General features: G+C 36.2%; 1 long non-coding RNA gene across 1 annotated transcript in view; it reads right to left on the bottom strand.

The window, feature by feature from the left end:
• The window catches only part of LOC123860983 (uncharacterized), a 955,410-nt gene that overhangs the window by 751,012 nt on the left and 187,587 nt on the right, over window positions 1–16,811 (bottom strand). The gene's annotated exons all lie outside the window — the stretch shown is intronic.

Here is a 16,811-nt window from a genome sequence, read left to right as displayed (position 1 = left end):
ATAGTTACAGAGCCTGCTTAGATTCTACTTTTAGATCTATACCTGGAATTTTTAACCACTTTCTTGCAGGGAAGTTCTATATTGCAACATTAAACAGAAGGAGAATTTTCTTTTTTACTATTTGCTATTTATTGACCTGTCTAAATCATTTATCCTATATCTACGGTGATCAAAATATGGTTTATTCTAAATATATCTGAAGAGCTATTGAAATAAATCATTTGGAAGAATTATCCATTGAGGAGACAACTTTATTGACAACTTTGCCAAATATCTGTGCATTATAGGACATCACTGTATTTTTTTTCAAAGGAATGCACATTTAACAAAATTGTCAAAATGACCTTAAAGAGACGGAAGCAGCTTCTTGAAAAAGGAGTGTCTGATAACTGAAAAAAAAAATCAATTTACTAAGCTTCCTTTTAAAGGTAGAGAAGAAATGGACATTACCTGAATTCTCATTCACATCACTGCTTTTAAAATATTAAGGCGTTAGTTAAATCTTGCCTCTAACTGCAATATTAGAATTTAGCTTTGATAACTAAGAATCATCCCTTTTTGGAAAGCAGCATAGTTGCAAGTTTCTCTTTAAAGCCTTTTAGAAGGCAGTTCTTTTTATTCACAGCTCACTCCTCTTCTTTTCTTAATTAGTAGCTTGCATGCGGTTTTCCTTTTTTTTTAAATTGAGCAGGCTGTGTAGCTAAATGGTGTTTTTGACATTCCTGCACTGGGGACAGATTCAAAACTAAGGCAGAAGACAATAGAGATTGACTACATACTTCATGGACACAAATCGAGGGAAATGCTGGTAATTACAGGAATTCGGCAACACTTTGTCTCTTGGCATCTGTACTTGGAAAAACAATGAAATAATCATGGACAAATATGATGTGAAATGTGTTTATGGAGCGGCATGTTTTATTAACACAGAGCACTGCAGAGAGATAAGCACCACTAGCTAATTTTAAAATTTCTATGAATTGTGGCAATTAAGCCTAATAATTATTTAAAGACTACAATAAAGATGAGTCCATTTTGTACTGCATTTTAAAGAAAAAAATAAGTACAGTGCTAAAGTTCAGCTTTATGATATAGCACCTGTACAATCTCATACTTTTCTTACCTTATATGATTTGAAACTGGAAACATCTCCTGACAGGTTGGTCTCTAACTTAAGGATCTCCTCAGTTCGCATTTTGCTTCTTTGCTAATTTGGGGGATTGTTGTGGTTTTTGTTGTTGTTGTTGTTGTTGTTAAAACTATTCGTTGGGGGTCTTTTGTGCTTTAGATGTTAATTTTATGGAGTGTTGCTGAACACCACAGTGGCCATCAAGAAACTGTGGGTCTAATTGAACAAACCACTGAATATATTAACTGTTTCTTCCAGAACAGTCTTTTTTCCCACTACAGATTCTTTTTAAATAACAACAAAAAAGCCGCTGATTGTTTTTAGTCTTTTGATGGAAAACTAGGCAGGCTTGTTAGAGCCTTGGGCAGAATGCAACTTCTCCCACTGCATCAGCCCAATGATAACAGATTCAGACTGGATATCAAACCACTGCAATTTGCATTGAGGCTTAAAAGCATAAACAGACAAGACATTGAATTATTGATCATTAATAGAGATTTATGTTACGGAAAAATTTATTATATTTTAGTTTGATTTCCTATGGGGGAGACAAGACATTTCTATTAATTAGTATATCCTCTATTTTCTCTGCTCCGGATTCTTGTGCTATATTTTGCAATTCATTGTCATTTCCTGAGTAATTTTATTTTTTTTCCCTGAGTAATTTTAAAAGATAAACTTGCATATTTTACTTTGTAGCATGAGAATAAAACACAATGAATAGCTATTCTCTGGGTATAAACCAGGGAACGCCAAGCTTCATTCATCTCGGTTCTTTCCTAACATACCAAGTTTATTATGGCATTTATCCTGAAAAAAAAATATTCATTGTATTTGGTATAGAAAAGAGATGTTGCCAATATTTATTTCTGAGCAAGAGTTCTGTCAGCAGGAATGGAGTATGATTGCCTCCCCCGCCCATAACAAAAAACTCGGATGGGTTGATTTGCAACATTCTGTCTATTGCTTGTGTTCCTCCTGCATTCTCAGCAAGATTATTCCAGAACATTGGTACATATTCCATAGTTGCAAAGAGGCAATTTCTCATTAGAACTGTAACTTGATAGAGAACCATATTACAAAGGAATATGAAAGAGTAGACTATGCCAGTAGCATATTTTCAATGCCTCTTTTTTATTTGCATCCACATAGTTGAAGAGGAACAGAGCTGGCCGTGAGCAAAAAGAAGTTGGAAATCTAAACCAGCTTCTTTCTGTGGTCTCTAATCCTTCTGAGTCATGAATTCTCCCCAGCCTCCAAGGCCTTCCCCCACCCCCACAGACACACATACCTCAAACTCCCTCTCCTCTTTGTTTCAGGTCAAAGACTTATAGCAATTTTTGACTCCCAGAACAAATGATTTTAAGTCAAAGAAGTGACTTTTCCTGAGATATCTGCATTTTCCAAATTTTTATTTGTGAGACAGAAAAACTATCCCCAATTAGAGAGGGAGAAAGGTAAAATGTATTGTTCAAGGGCAAAAGGTAAGGCTGAAAGTGGAACAAAATAGATTTTTTGGAAGAAAGGCGAATCTTTTTGTTTTGCCAAAAATTGTACCAGCTACCTCTCAGAATCAGTTGTGAAGGCAAGCTTGATTCAGTGCTATCAGAGAAATGGAAGGAAAGTGTGTACAGAAATAATCAACCTGGGAAGGGCTACATACTTATTCTTGGGTTCCACAAACGTGATGCAGCTGTCTCCATTAAAAAAGAAAAGAAAAGGAAGTAAGGAATGGAGGGAGAGAGGAAGGAAGGGGAAAAGGCATTCCTGGCTGGGGACAATGGGCATGAGAAAGCCATATGCAAGCATCATCTGTTACTTCCAATCCCAGTGGACCAGGATTCCCACATCTTACTCAGAACTCAGGTTCTAAAGTCTCTTTATATAGAGAGAGTGAAAGTCATGTAGAATCAACCATTAACAACTTTGCTTGATGATGATCTTTTCAGTAAGTTCAACAGTGACGCAGGGCTGTTTTTTTCCCTCCAGTCTTGGAAGCAGATTACTGTCTCTTAGTTGAGTACTAGATGAAGTATGGGAGGTATGTTATATGAAAAATATTTGCTTTGCTCCTTCTCAGGGTTGTGATATGCCTGCACTGTGAGAGGCACACAGCAATTGAATCTGAGAGGAGTGGAATCTCATCTCAGGTCATGCTGTGCAACAACATTACTGGATGGAGTGGCCAGCACAGTTGTTCACATTGATAGCCATGAAATCTGGAAGCTTCCCGGCTGAGAACTGGTTGATCAGCCCAATCTGGCATGACTTAACTGTTGCCCCACCAGGAGCACCCACAGGTTCTTGACCCAGACACTCTGCTTCTCTAAGTCAGCTCTAAATCTCAGTCTTCTAAACGGGTACTTCTGGGAAAGGAACCACTGGTTATACTCTTAAAGAATCTCTGAGATGAGAAGCAAGGAATAAATGAGCCTGGCAGGAAGAGAGGAACATGAAGAAAGCTTGGACATTAGGTTTTAGCTAAAGCATTAAAGACAAAAGCATGGGGATCTAGGGTATGGTGACAGTCAAATGTAGGACTTTTTCTTTTAAAATGTGCTCACGCCTCTGTGTGTGAATATATGTGATTAAATAGCAGGTGGCATTAGGAGGAACTGTGAACATTACCATAGTTTTGAGACACTGTGAAATGATAACAACAAAAAAACCTACAAATTTGATTTCATTTTGAAAGAGAAATATTAGTTACAGAAATTCACATAAATTTCATAGTGTGGTGACTTCTTGCTGTGCAGAAAAAAAAAGTATTATACTTATTACAAATAATGGTACATGACTATTGTTTTGTTTAACTTCATGCATTCTTGCCTACCTTGTATGTGCTATTCTGCATGCTCTGTTCACTATTGTTTTTAGTCCAAATAATTTGAAATGTAATTTGTTTTGTTTGCCATAACAAAATATTATTTGAGAAGAATGTAGATTTATATTTCAGCATTTCCGATAGTATTATATGATGTCTTATCAAATTAACTACAATTTGATAGTATTATATGAATGCCTTATCAAATTAACTACAAGAAGCCTCTTGAAAATAAACAGTTAAGTACTTATGCCAAACTGAATTTTCTTTTTATAAGAAAATATATTACTTATGCACATATGTATTATAGTTCAGACATTGCGAGTTTATAACATCTTTTGTAAAAAATTAGTGTAGATGTTATTTGGAGTATTACTAACATAGCCCCCAAATGTCATTAGGTTATGATGATGGAAGTTTCTCATCGTCCTCATAGTTTGATGCAGATATTCCTGTTTAGAAAGTTGTTTTCCTCCATGTAGCAATCCAGGGACCCAAGACATATCTATCTTGTAGGTCTTCTATCCCCTAAGAATTCATGGTTCTCTGCACCCAGCTGGTAGAACATGAAATAATATGAGAAGGGCAAATCTGTTTTCTAAAAGGCTTGCCTTAGAAGTGACACACATTACTTCCACCACAATTCCATTGCATTTTGTTCGACTACTAACACCTAAGGATTGCTGCTATTATCCTTTCTCCCAGGTCTCTTAGTTCATAAAAGTTATTCTTCTGTCCCATTTCCAATCAAGACATCAAGAACACAGGCAATGTAGGTCACTTATTAATTCTAGGAATTAAATCACTGGTGATCCAACATCAGTACAATTGTAAAAAATAAAAAGTGAGTTAGGAGCCGCTTAGTCCTACATTTTTATTCCATTGGCATCTCTGCCCTTGTTGGGCGAACTTAGAAAAATAATTATACTCTTCAGGCCTATGTGTTTGTAGTTATAAAATAAGGGAGTTGCACTAAGGAAAACCTCATAAAACCATAATCTGAAATTAAATTACTACATAATTAATTGATATAATTAATAACCTATACAGCCTTGCCACAGGTAAATGCATGGTTCTATTATTCTTGAAATATTAAAAAACCAAAGACTTCATCAGTAGTAGTACTAATACCATTACACCTATGATTACTACAATTTGAATTAAGCTGACCCTTTACTGAGTGCTTACTACATTCCATAACATTCCGCTAAGTGAAATATATTTATATATCAGACTCCACAAGTTGCACAAATAAGAGACAAACCCTGTGCCAACTCTCCTCAGAACTCCTCATGGCCGTATTATACTAGATTCGCTGACCGTTGTCAGGGAACCACTGGATGAGACGAACTAGCATCAAGTAGTTCTATCAGATCTATATATCTGTGAACTCAGACCAAAGAGTGAAAAGTCTCTCTGACCCATTATTCCACCAAGGGCCCTTCTTCAATTTGAAAACTCTGTGTCTCCATTTCCTTATTTGAAAAATGAAGTTTATGTAGCTTACCCATAGCTCCCTCAAATGCCTTAAGTATCCATTAAGTCACGGCCCTGAAGCAATAAAAAACCCAACTTCTGAGAATTAACTATATGAACAGAAGGTAATGAAGCCAACTCAATTACCCATGGTAAAAGATGACAAGGAAAAGTAAGACGAAATTAACATGCAGTGTCCCCAAACTGTATTTTTGCCATTCACCTATGCTCTTAACCAGCACTAATAAGCTGCAAAAGAGATAGATTTGAATTTTATCCCTGTCTCTCTCCACCGCCTACTCTTGTCTTGTTCAAGTCCTAACAGGCAGTCAACCACCCTTTAAAAGGCAGGGAAAGCAAAGGCTGGACTGTGCAATCAATAGACTGGATAATTAGCCCCTGAGTAGCTGAGAGTTAACAGTCTTATATTAACTTCACCCCATTACTCCCAGAATATGAACAAGCCAGAGCAAGTTGGACACGAATATGAAAGAGCAGAAGAAAAAAGAAGGGTGGTAAAGGAAATGAGTTCTTTACCTTGAGGTTATCATAGGATGTGAACTGTAATGACACAAGACCAGATAACGATGGCAGCCTAGAAGGAGTGACTCCAAACATGACAAGATGATCCACAAGAGCTGTAAGAGAGTTGTTTCCCCTTAGCACCAAATTATTTTTTCACTTTTCTTCCTACAACAAAAAATTCACTCTAGGCTTTGGCTGTGTTCCCAAAAGATTGGATAATTAGGCAGGTAAGATTTCCAAGGAGAAATAAATATTTTTCAGTTACTAGACACTGTCATTGGGCTTTGATTCAAATGTGCATAATTTTTGAACAGGAAACATAATGAAAGGAATGTTTCACAAATTAATATAAAGCCCAAAGGCATCCCTGGCACTCTCTTACATGAAATCATTGTCTTTCATGAGCCAGGAATGTCGACCAAGTATCCGTCTTGGAAAATGCTTTCTCCTTATAATATTAGCACTGGTTTTACAGAAGGAAAGCTCAACTTGAAGAAAACTGCTTTTAAAATATGACCCAAGCCTGTTTTTTTCTAAACTTAATGGCATTTTAAAGTAGAATGACTTCGATTTCAGCATTATTGGTGAAAACAGCACCTCTTCTTCAGAGGTTGAGAAGCTGAAGAGAAGGGTTAAATGACCTGCATGATTTTACAGAATGATTAATTCAGATTAGAGGTTTTGGATAGAGTGCTGGGCTCCAGGCCCAGAACCCCAAACTACTATTTTCTAAAAATAATGTGAAACTCTGAAAGGTAAAATGGCTTAAGAAGATGAAGAAATCCCCCCAAGTATAATTTCAACTATGTAAGTGAGAATGAGTCAAGCACAGGTTGAATGACAATGTTAGAGTGTTGAAAAATAACCAAGTCATCACTGGGATGGATGGAAGATGAAACAACTCTTTCCCTTACAGTGATTAGCTTTAGGATAATCAATCTACACTCTCTTGTCTGTTCTTCCAACAGCGAAGAGTAAGATAATGGTTTAACCACGTGATGGAGGATATCCTTAGTGAAATCACATTTTCTATGAACTTGACTTCAGAAATTTAAAGTAATATGATAAAAATATATTTATGAATCTATTGTATGCAAAGTATAAAGTAACACAAATACTGAAAAATTAAACACATCAAGAATTGCCTAATTTCTAAAATGATGGTGACTGAACTATAAATTATAAATTCATTTCATTGGGTGAATATTCCTATTATCTGGGCAACACATTTTTATGTGCTTAAATACATCTATTAATGATTTGAGTGCATCTCATGCCATTATTTTAATGTACACCTTCAATGTAATATAAAATCTTTTTATAGTCTTTATTTTTCAAGTGATGAAGTGGCCATAATGGTGCTTGGTGGTAGGGGAAAAAAAATCTGGAAATCCGTAATTTGGTAGTAAAATTTAGAGGCAATGAAATGTTAAGATAAAGACTGTGCCTGTTATCAACTTACTGTCTGTTCGCTCCAAATACATTTTTCATTGCCTGCTCAATGAAAAAATAGAACCCTTTAAGTATTTTTTTTCCTCTGCTTGCTGGCAGAACGTTAAGCTTTGTCAGGAGGGTGCTAGGAGGACATTGCATGAGAAAAGTGTGTTCCTTCCTGATTCTGGCGTGCTCCTGGACAGGGTCCTGCACTGCAGGCAGCTTCCTTAGTACCAGCCACCAGCACCCAGAGCGCAGGAGTTTCCATAGCACCTGGGTCAGGCAGTCCTGTAGTTGAGAACTTTCTGGAGAGACACCTCATGGTGAAGAGGTTTCCCCAGCACTCTCAGAGGTGGAGTTCTGGCAAGCTCTAGAAGGCAGGTTTCTAGCAAGTTTTACCAGTGCAGCATTACAATGATTTTTCTGTCACCCAGTGAGCCCCACCTGTGCCACCTCCTTCAATGTCTGCCTCTCAGTCATCCAGAGGCAACTCTTCCTTGGGTGCTCTATCTCATCCCTAGGGGTAGGAGCTGCTCTTTGTATCAGTAATACTATAATATTTAGAATTCTAACTACCAAACCCTTTAACACAACTTTCCTCGTTCAAATCATTCCATAGATTTTATCTTCTGAATGGACGCTGACTGATACAAATGATGACTGAAAGACTATGATTCTCCCTAATGTTACTATCAGAGAAATTACTCCGACTATTTTAGAGAAAATAAAAATAATTTTTAAAATAGGCTACAAACTTGAGGGCGCTTGGGTGGCTCAGTCGGTTGAGCGACTGCCTTCGGCTCAGGTCATGATCCCAGGGTCCTGGGATCGAGTCCCACATCGGGCTCCCTGCTCTGCGGGGAGCCTGCTTCTCCCTCTCCCACTCCCCCTGCTTGTGTTCCCTCTCTCGCTGTGTCTCTCTCTGTCAAATAAATAAATAAAATCTTTAAAAAAATAAAAAAATATAAAATAAATAAAATAGGCTACAAACTTGAATATTTATGCATTCAAAGGAGGCCCTCACGGTTTACCTTTATTCTTCTAAGAAAATTTTCTTGAAATATGATAACTTTGAATTGTGCTTGGTTTTCAGGAACTCATCCCTTATATGTGACTATCTTACATACAAACACACAAGCTTTCTAAAGTGTTGTCAATGTCTTATGCCAGCCAATAGCTCACTAAGTGCTGAGTCTGCAATTTATGTGTAAATATAATGCTTTATAACTGCAAATACGAAACCACACACTGACCAAAATTACAGAATGTTTAAAAATATTTTGAAATTGAAATGAGATATGACTTTGTTCTTCAAGCGACATTCTTTTATGCATTTCCTACCAGTACTTGCATCATGCTGATCCCATCTGCTTAGTCAAGTATCTTTTCCTTTGTACTGAAAAGCAGGCACAGGGTGAATAAACTACTGGGCCTAATGGATCAGCATCCAGTTTGCAAACCATTGTGAATATTTATAAAGCATTTGAGTATTATTAGCTGAATCTTTCTCTCAAAGTACTGCTTTCTTTATTATGTGACCAGAATGATATGTGAGAAAAGCAAACTCTGTGTGTATGTGGTATGTGTGTGTATGTGCACATATGGACGTGTGCTCACATTTGTGTAGCACTGGCATTTTCCCCGTGGTATTTTCATTCTCTACCTCAAACTCAATTCTGTCTTGCAACTCTCATTTTAGGTATCTTGCAAAGTCTAGGCCTAGACCCTCTTTCTCTTGAAGCAATGAGAAATGGAAGCAGAGTTCACTTTATGAAAGCAATGCAGGCTCATTCAAGAGAAATCAATATATGAAAATCTAAAATACCCATTATTCTTCTAACTTATCCAGTGTCGACTTCTGTTACTGGCTTGTGTCCACAGACATATGTATGGACATTCACATACACAAGTCACACTCTTCAGGGTAGTTTTCTAATATGTAATATATGTATTTATTGTTTTTCTAATAGATTTTTTTGATTAGTATACTTACATGTTATATTTCCGTACTACAACATTTTAGTACTGAAAGAGCACAAGGTAAAGTTAAATTACTAAAAGAGGAATATGAAACAACGAAGAATTTAAAAAAGCCTTAAAAAAAAAAAAAAACCCTGGAACTAGGAATATGTATTTTCTAACAAAATATTGTGTTGAGCAAATTGCTTTTGGCTAAGTCCCCTTCAATTTGAAGGAAAACAACATAATTAGATGCTTGTTTTAAGAGACAGCATTCAATAATTAGAATTATTGAAATGCGACCAAAAATGCAAGAAGTATGCCCAGATATAACAGAAATAGTAGTCAAGTTAAAAGTTTAAGGTTCAAAAGACTGAGATCTACTGTAGGAAACATGAAAGCAGATAGGGCCGGTTGGCTCTCACTTAATTTTATATCTTACTTGGATGCCATAAAAGAGTTGATATAGCTATCTCAAAGTCAGGAAACATCACTTTCTCTCTTTCACATGATCATAATGAACTTTACCAAAAAAGTAACTTAATGAATTAAAAGTTTGTCATAAGATCAACATATTTTTTCTAAGGCTATGCATGTGTGCACGCGTGTGCGTGCGCGTGTGTCTAACTTTTAGGAAAAAGGCACTGTCTCAAATATCTCAAGTAAAGGCTGTTCTTTATTATATAAGCTTATCTCAGAAAAGTAACTTCACTAATGTGCAAATTCTCGCCTAGGTTTTTTTCCTTCTGACAAGAAAACTAAAAGGATCAGATTTGTGTCACCACTATCTAGGAATGAGGGGACATTCTACATTATTCCAACTTCAGAGGATAAAGAATTTCTTAGTATGTAATGATCTTTTTTGGTGTTGAACGAGTCACTTGTGGAAATATGAACTCAATTTAATAAATGTTTTCAAAACATTATGTTGCTATTGGTAAATAGGATCCTCTATCGAAATTAAATTATGGACTTCACAGTGGTAAATAAACCTACTTTGCGAAAAAAAGAATTTACTTTACTAAAAATTTAACCAAAAATAAAAAACCATGTTTTAGATTTTTCACTCACAAGTAATTTCCAAAATGACTCCTAAAGGATTTCAATATAAAAGAATTTTCATTCTATCTTTTAGTACTAATGTACTGCTACTGGTCACATTTCCAACGTAAGAAGATGACCTAAAGAATCACATATTGGGAAGTTCAGTTCTTTAAAGATGATTCAGGAAAGCTTCCCAGATGATGAATCTTCAGAGTAAAGTATACATAACTCAGGGGTTTAGAATGATCAAAGAGGCAAGGAAGAAGTGATAATTAACCTTATTCGCCATCGATGGGTTGTTCACCCAGGGAAACGTCTACATAGGGTTACTATTGCCTGGTTACTTTAGAAGGCATGAGGCCATTACATTTAATCTTACAATATCCTGACATTTATACTCAGCAATTCCATATGCCCTACCGAAATACCCATATCACAATTTAGTAAATCTTCAGAGTCGATAGAAAAATGGAGTTTTACTTTGGGAACTGAATACTTACTCATATATATATATATTCAACATGCACAAATAAGACCTCTACACTTTAGGAATTAAAATTTAATCAGTAGAAGACATAAATATGAAAATTACAAATAGATGTTTGTTTTAAGAGACAGCATTCAAACAGTAAAACCCCTAACTATGCATATTTATTAAACTATGGTTTGAACCCTAGCCATTAATGTATTCTTGAGTTGTCAGATCCCAAATTCTTCTTATGCATTGAACCTCATCAGTAACCTGGTTTAAGTAGAAAAAGTTCATCAGTAATCTCAGCTTGTTCTCCTACTGTAGCACAAAATGTTGATGGCGAGGAAACCAAAACCTCAGCTATAATATCTCCTCCATCTACCTTATAAACTACTGTTGAGATGAAAGTATTAAACAAAATCAATACTACACATCATCACATACTCAATTATGAATAACTGAAATTGTGAATCCTGTGAACAAATGTAGAATCTTGAGCAATAAAGTTAAATCTCTGATGTAAAACTCAAGAGGACAATCTCAGTAAATAATTACAGAGTATATTCAGATTATAAAGTATACAAAATAGGGGACTTACAAGTCTTCCAGGGATATTTTAGGTGGTGGGGAGATACAGCTTCATTTTTGGACTTCACAAACACACACAAAAGTCACAATGATCTCAAAAGCCTCACTGATAGTAAAAATACAGCTGACTGAGGGTGAATTATTAATAGATATTCATCTTTTTCTCTAATATGCAGTCAATCTTTTCTCAGGGTAGACAACAATTGAAGAAGTTGCACACCATATTGGCTCTAAAAGGTGCAGACAATAGTTTATAAGTACCCTTAAAGTCTGCTTTGTAATTTTGAAAAGTTGGATTCCAAACTTCCCTGAGTTTGGGAAATTTCTATTTGATTCTGAAGTGTCCTGTGAGTTTACCTTCACTGCTTCTCAAAGAAAAGTACCAGATTTTTCCCACTTCAGAAGTCTGACTTCCCCATGATACATTTTGAGTTGAACCATGGTTGACAGTTTTATTACAAATATGTTGCACTTGTAATTGTTATACCAAAGGAAGTGATTGAAAAAATTTGCAAAGTTATAAAATTGGACTTTAGTTCTGTGGAGAATGAAGAAATAAATGTTAGGTTTAAAAATAATATCCTCAGAGATGTATATATCAAGACAAAAAGATTCAAATTTGATTTATTATTCACTTTGGGTATAGCACTTTCTGATCTGGAAGAAAAAAAAAGACTGTCTGAAATTATTCCACTTTACATAAGTGGTGACAAATCACTACTTATAGATTTCTTTCCAAAAGCCTCACTGCCCATGGCATAAAAATTGCTTGAAAGGGTTCCATGTGTTGCTATTTTAACATCTCCTACCACACTATACAAATGCCAGTCTGACCAGTATGCCTTTAGGGCTTTCAGAAAGCAGCTTTCTTTAAAGGTTACAGGGGATGTTATGTCTTTTAAGAATGTCAGCTCTCCTGACAGTTCTCCATGATATCAACATGGTTGATACTAAAATTTAGGTAAAGGGGCTTAATTTAAGAGGGGATTCTATTCATGAGTCTATTTTTATATTTGCTAATTGTTTCACATATTGGTTTTATTTTTAACAAAAGCCATCCTGTTTCATTTACATAGCTTTTAGCTTTGATTCTTTTATTTTTACATTTCATTAGGTAAACCCATACCCATAGACCTTTTCAGACCTTTAGACCCTTAGACCCTGGAGGGGAGACATTTTGTTTTAGAAACAGTACTGTTCCCAGAGAAATGGACACTTTGTCACACTCTTCATTAGAAATCCTCATGTACAAAAGAGCAAAACTATACAATTTCTATGATAACACACTTGTAGGTAGAAAGGATTTGATTTTATAACATCAAAAATTATTTTGAAAAAATAAACAATAAAAAATTTGGTATTATTTCAATTTTAAAAAGCTAAAAAATATACCATAGGCTTGAGAGTATTTTTACACAACTCAAAAATTAATTCACTTAAGAAAAATTAGTGTGACCAACGTCGAGATCATCAGCTGAGCTAATTACTATGCCTTTTTGAATTAAAAGAAAAGTTGCATAGAAATTCAGTTTGGAAAAAAAAACAATTCTAATGCAAATATGCAACATTCTATTTTATCCTAGTGTTTGGAAAAGTTTACTTTCAATACCTGAGTGACAGCTCACAGATTAAGCTAATCAATGTTCTAAATTACATCAAATTTGCATTAATATTTTCTCCCTCCTGACCTCCTCAATTTGGAGATCACTCTATTACAAATTAGGTATTTTTTTTTTTTTGGTTTTGTTGTTCAGTTTGTTAAGAAAACAAACTGAATTGTTTTACCTTGTACATTTTGAATAAGAATTGGGATGGCAGTGTGATAATGCATTTGACAATGATACAATGCCAACCAAAAATATACCTTAAAAACTCAAAATGTATCCTGCAAAGATGCAGAGAAAATACATCATATAAAAGCTCACAATGTTGCTAAAAATAAATATCTAGCAGTAATAGTATTAACATTACAAAAAAATCAAATGAACCTATGCCAAGGTTTACTCCAGGGAAAACTGACAGCAAAATAATAAAATAGCAAGGTTTCAAAGTTCTATAAACCAAAATTGAAATAAGAGCATCACTTAAGTTTATTAATTCCATCACATGAGCTCTGTGTCAAATTACCAATATGGTTCATAAGAATCGGGAAATAAAATTGGATTGCTCCTGCCCAACACTACTATAGGATCGTCGCTTCACTGCCTCCTCCCCTACCACACACACACACACACACACACACACACACACACACACACATTCTGAGCTTACCGCAGACCCTCATGCTAGAAATTCTTAAAACATTTTTGAAGCATTCCAGGAATGAATTCCTGAGAACTATAAAGTCATTCATCTCTGCTACTGGGCAAAGTTTAAGAACCAACATGGATTCCTTTTTTTTTTTTTTTTTTGGTGACCATTGTTTTTATTTTTTTTAATTATGTTCAGTTAGCCAACACATAGTACATCTTTAATTTTTGATGCAGTGTTCAACGATTCATTAGTTGCATAAAACACCTGGTGCTCACCAAAACCAACATGGATTCTAAGTTGCTTTTTACCTAATAGTCTATGTTAATAAAAGACTACATTTCCAGTAGCTATGCCCTTCCATCCTTCAATTTGTTCAGATGGCTCTGCTAACCTCCCTCAAATGTGAGGTGTGATAATCGTGGCACATTGCAATCTCACACGCTACATCACTGTATGCTTACCATCAATATATTATGTTCTCCCAATTGTACATTTCTTTTTTTTTTTAAAGATTTATTTATTTATTTATTTATTTGAGACAGAGAGAATGAGAGAGAGAGAACACATGAGAGGGGGGAGGGTCAGAGGCAGAAGCAGGCTCCCTGCCGAGCAGGGAGCCCAATGTGGGACTCGATCCCGGGACTCCAGGATCATGACCTGAGCCGAAGGCAGTCGCTTAACCAACTGAGCCACCCAGGCGCCCCCAATTGTACATTTCTAATTAGGGATCCATTTTATCTTCCACTGCTGAGTATCAGGATTCCATCTGAGTTTATTTGGCACCCATCCTTCCTGCAGGTGTACAGTCATCTGGCTGGCAGCCGTAGAGTGACCCTTTCCCACCCTCAGATCCCCACTTCTGGCTGTCTGTGATCAAGCTCCAAATCATGTTGCTATTTTTATGGGTTTGCCAAACTTGCAGCAGTTTCTTTAAGAGTTCATTAACTTAGGTGCTCAGATTTTAATGTTAAAGGTAGCATATACCCCTGTTCCAAGTATATGCCATCCCAACACACCCTATGTATGGAAAGAAAGAAAGAAGACTGGAGTAAGGGAGAGAAATGGAAGGAAGGAAGGAAGGAAGGAAGGAAGGAAGGAAGGAAGGAAGGAAGGAAGGAAGGAAGGAGGGAAGGAGGGAAGGAAGGAAGGAAAATGAAGGAAAAGTTCTGCTTTTCATTAGCTGGTTGATTATGGGGAAAAACTTCACCAGCCTGGGTATTAATTATTTTTTAGTTGTAACATATGAATCAGTTTTGTACAATTTATATTTTGCAAGCATACATTTAATTAAATTGTTGAAGTCTAAAATACTAAACAAAGGCTTGGCTCTTCAGTCCTCTGCTCTCTAGACCCAACAGAACACAGTACCATAATTTCTGGAATAAGAAAATAACTTTATTTAATGACAGCTTACCACATGTCAGGCATTCTGCTATGACAGTCAAATAAAATATCTTTTTTCTAGCAAACTAGCTATGAGTATCAACAGGGAATAGTATGGAATGTTGCTTAAGTGGCTAGGATACAAAGTCCAGTTGCAGGGGTTAGAATGTCAAGTCTAACACTTGCTTAACTATATTATTGGGACAAGTTACTTAATTTGTGCCTCAGTTTCTTTATCTGTAAAGCGGAAATAATTACTTTCCTTACGGGCTTGGTGATACAGGCTTTAAATAAGTATTCAAGCACATAGTAAGCCCTCAATGCACATCAACCATTCTTAGTATCTCCGATTTATATATTAGGAAAGTGGGGCTCAGAGAATGTAAGTAATGATCTGAAATTACATAGCAATCAAAGGTCATAGCTAAAAATCAACCCTGTCTATAGTCCCCAAATCACATTCCTTTCCACTACACTATGTAGAGGTCAAGGGCAGGCTGCCCCCAAATATGCCACCTGGGGATATTATTTTAAATAAAAGTTACTTAAGAGACAGCCTGTGAAGAAGGTCACTCAGACACTCCTCTGTCCTCCTGGAGGCAGGAAATAAATCTCTCACGTGAAAGGTACACTCCTGTGCCAAAAGGTAAAGAGACATCCTTATCACCAACAAGAAGAAATTTAGAGCCAAGAATGGTGCATTAAAAAAAAAAAAAAAAAAAAAAAAAAAAAAAAAACCGGGGCACCTGGGTGGCTCAGTCGTTAAGCGTCTGCCTTCGGCTCAGGTCATGATCCCAGGGTCCTGGGATCGGGTCCCACATCGGGCTCCCTGCTCTGCGGGAAGCCTGCTTCTCCCTCTCCCACTCCCCCTGCTTGTGTTCCTGCTCCCACTATCTCTCTCTCTGTCAAATAAATAAATAAAATCTTTAAAAAAAACAAAACAAAACAAACCCTTATAACTTTTTACTAATTTACTACCCCAGCCCAAATTCTGTTCAGAATTCCTTACTAACTGAAGCTCCCAAAGTTAAATTTTCTTTGTCCTGTCAATTCCTCATAGATTTATTGTCTCCTGGTCTAAAGAGTATTAAAACTGCCTGCTTTGGTCATTTCTTCAGGACTCAGTTTCATTATTGGGCCTCCATGCCCACATAATAAAACTTTGTTTTTTTCCTCCTGTTAATCTTTCTCATGTAAATTTAATTCTTTGTCCAGCTGGAAGAACCTTGGACTGAGGAAAATTTCTTCCACTCCTTCAACTAAATGATTTCTTAGAACCTCACCTGGAGAATATCCATGATTCTGTGATACATTCACCAAAAGTTAAGTCATTACACTGTTCTTTTTACTTGGTTTATGTTTCTGACAAACTGGCTCTCAATCTTAAAATACAAAATCTAACTACTTTGGTAATTCCACTAGTATTTGTTAAATTACTGTTATGTATATATGAAAATAAAAACCTTTTAAAAGCGAAATTATACTACCGCGGGGTGCCTGGGTGGCTCAGTCTGTTAAGCATCTGCCTTCAGCTCAGGTCATGATCCCAGGGTCCTGGAGTCGAGCCCCGCATCGGGCTCCTTGCTCAGCAGGGAGTCTGCTTCTCCCTCTCCCTCTGCTGCTCCCCCCTGCTTGTGCTCTCTCTGTCAAATAAATAAATAAAATCTTTAAAAAAATTATACTACTTCATTATTCTGCAACTTGTTTATTTTGTGTCTTGGGCA

The sequence above is a fragment of the Mirounga angustirostris genome, unplaced genomic scaffold (assembly GCF_029215605.1).
Source record: "Mirounga angustirostris isolate CCGP_5_RB_7025 unplaced genomic scaffold, mMirAng1.0.hap1 SCAF_7, whole genome shotgun sequence".
NCBI lineage: Eukaryota > Metazoa > Chordata > Mammalia > Carnivora > Phocidae > Mirounga > Mirounga angustirostris.
The sequence above is the reverse complement of the archived record's forward strand: the minus strand, read 5'-3'. Positions and strand labels throughout refer to the sequence as shown.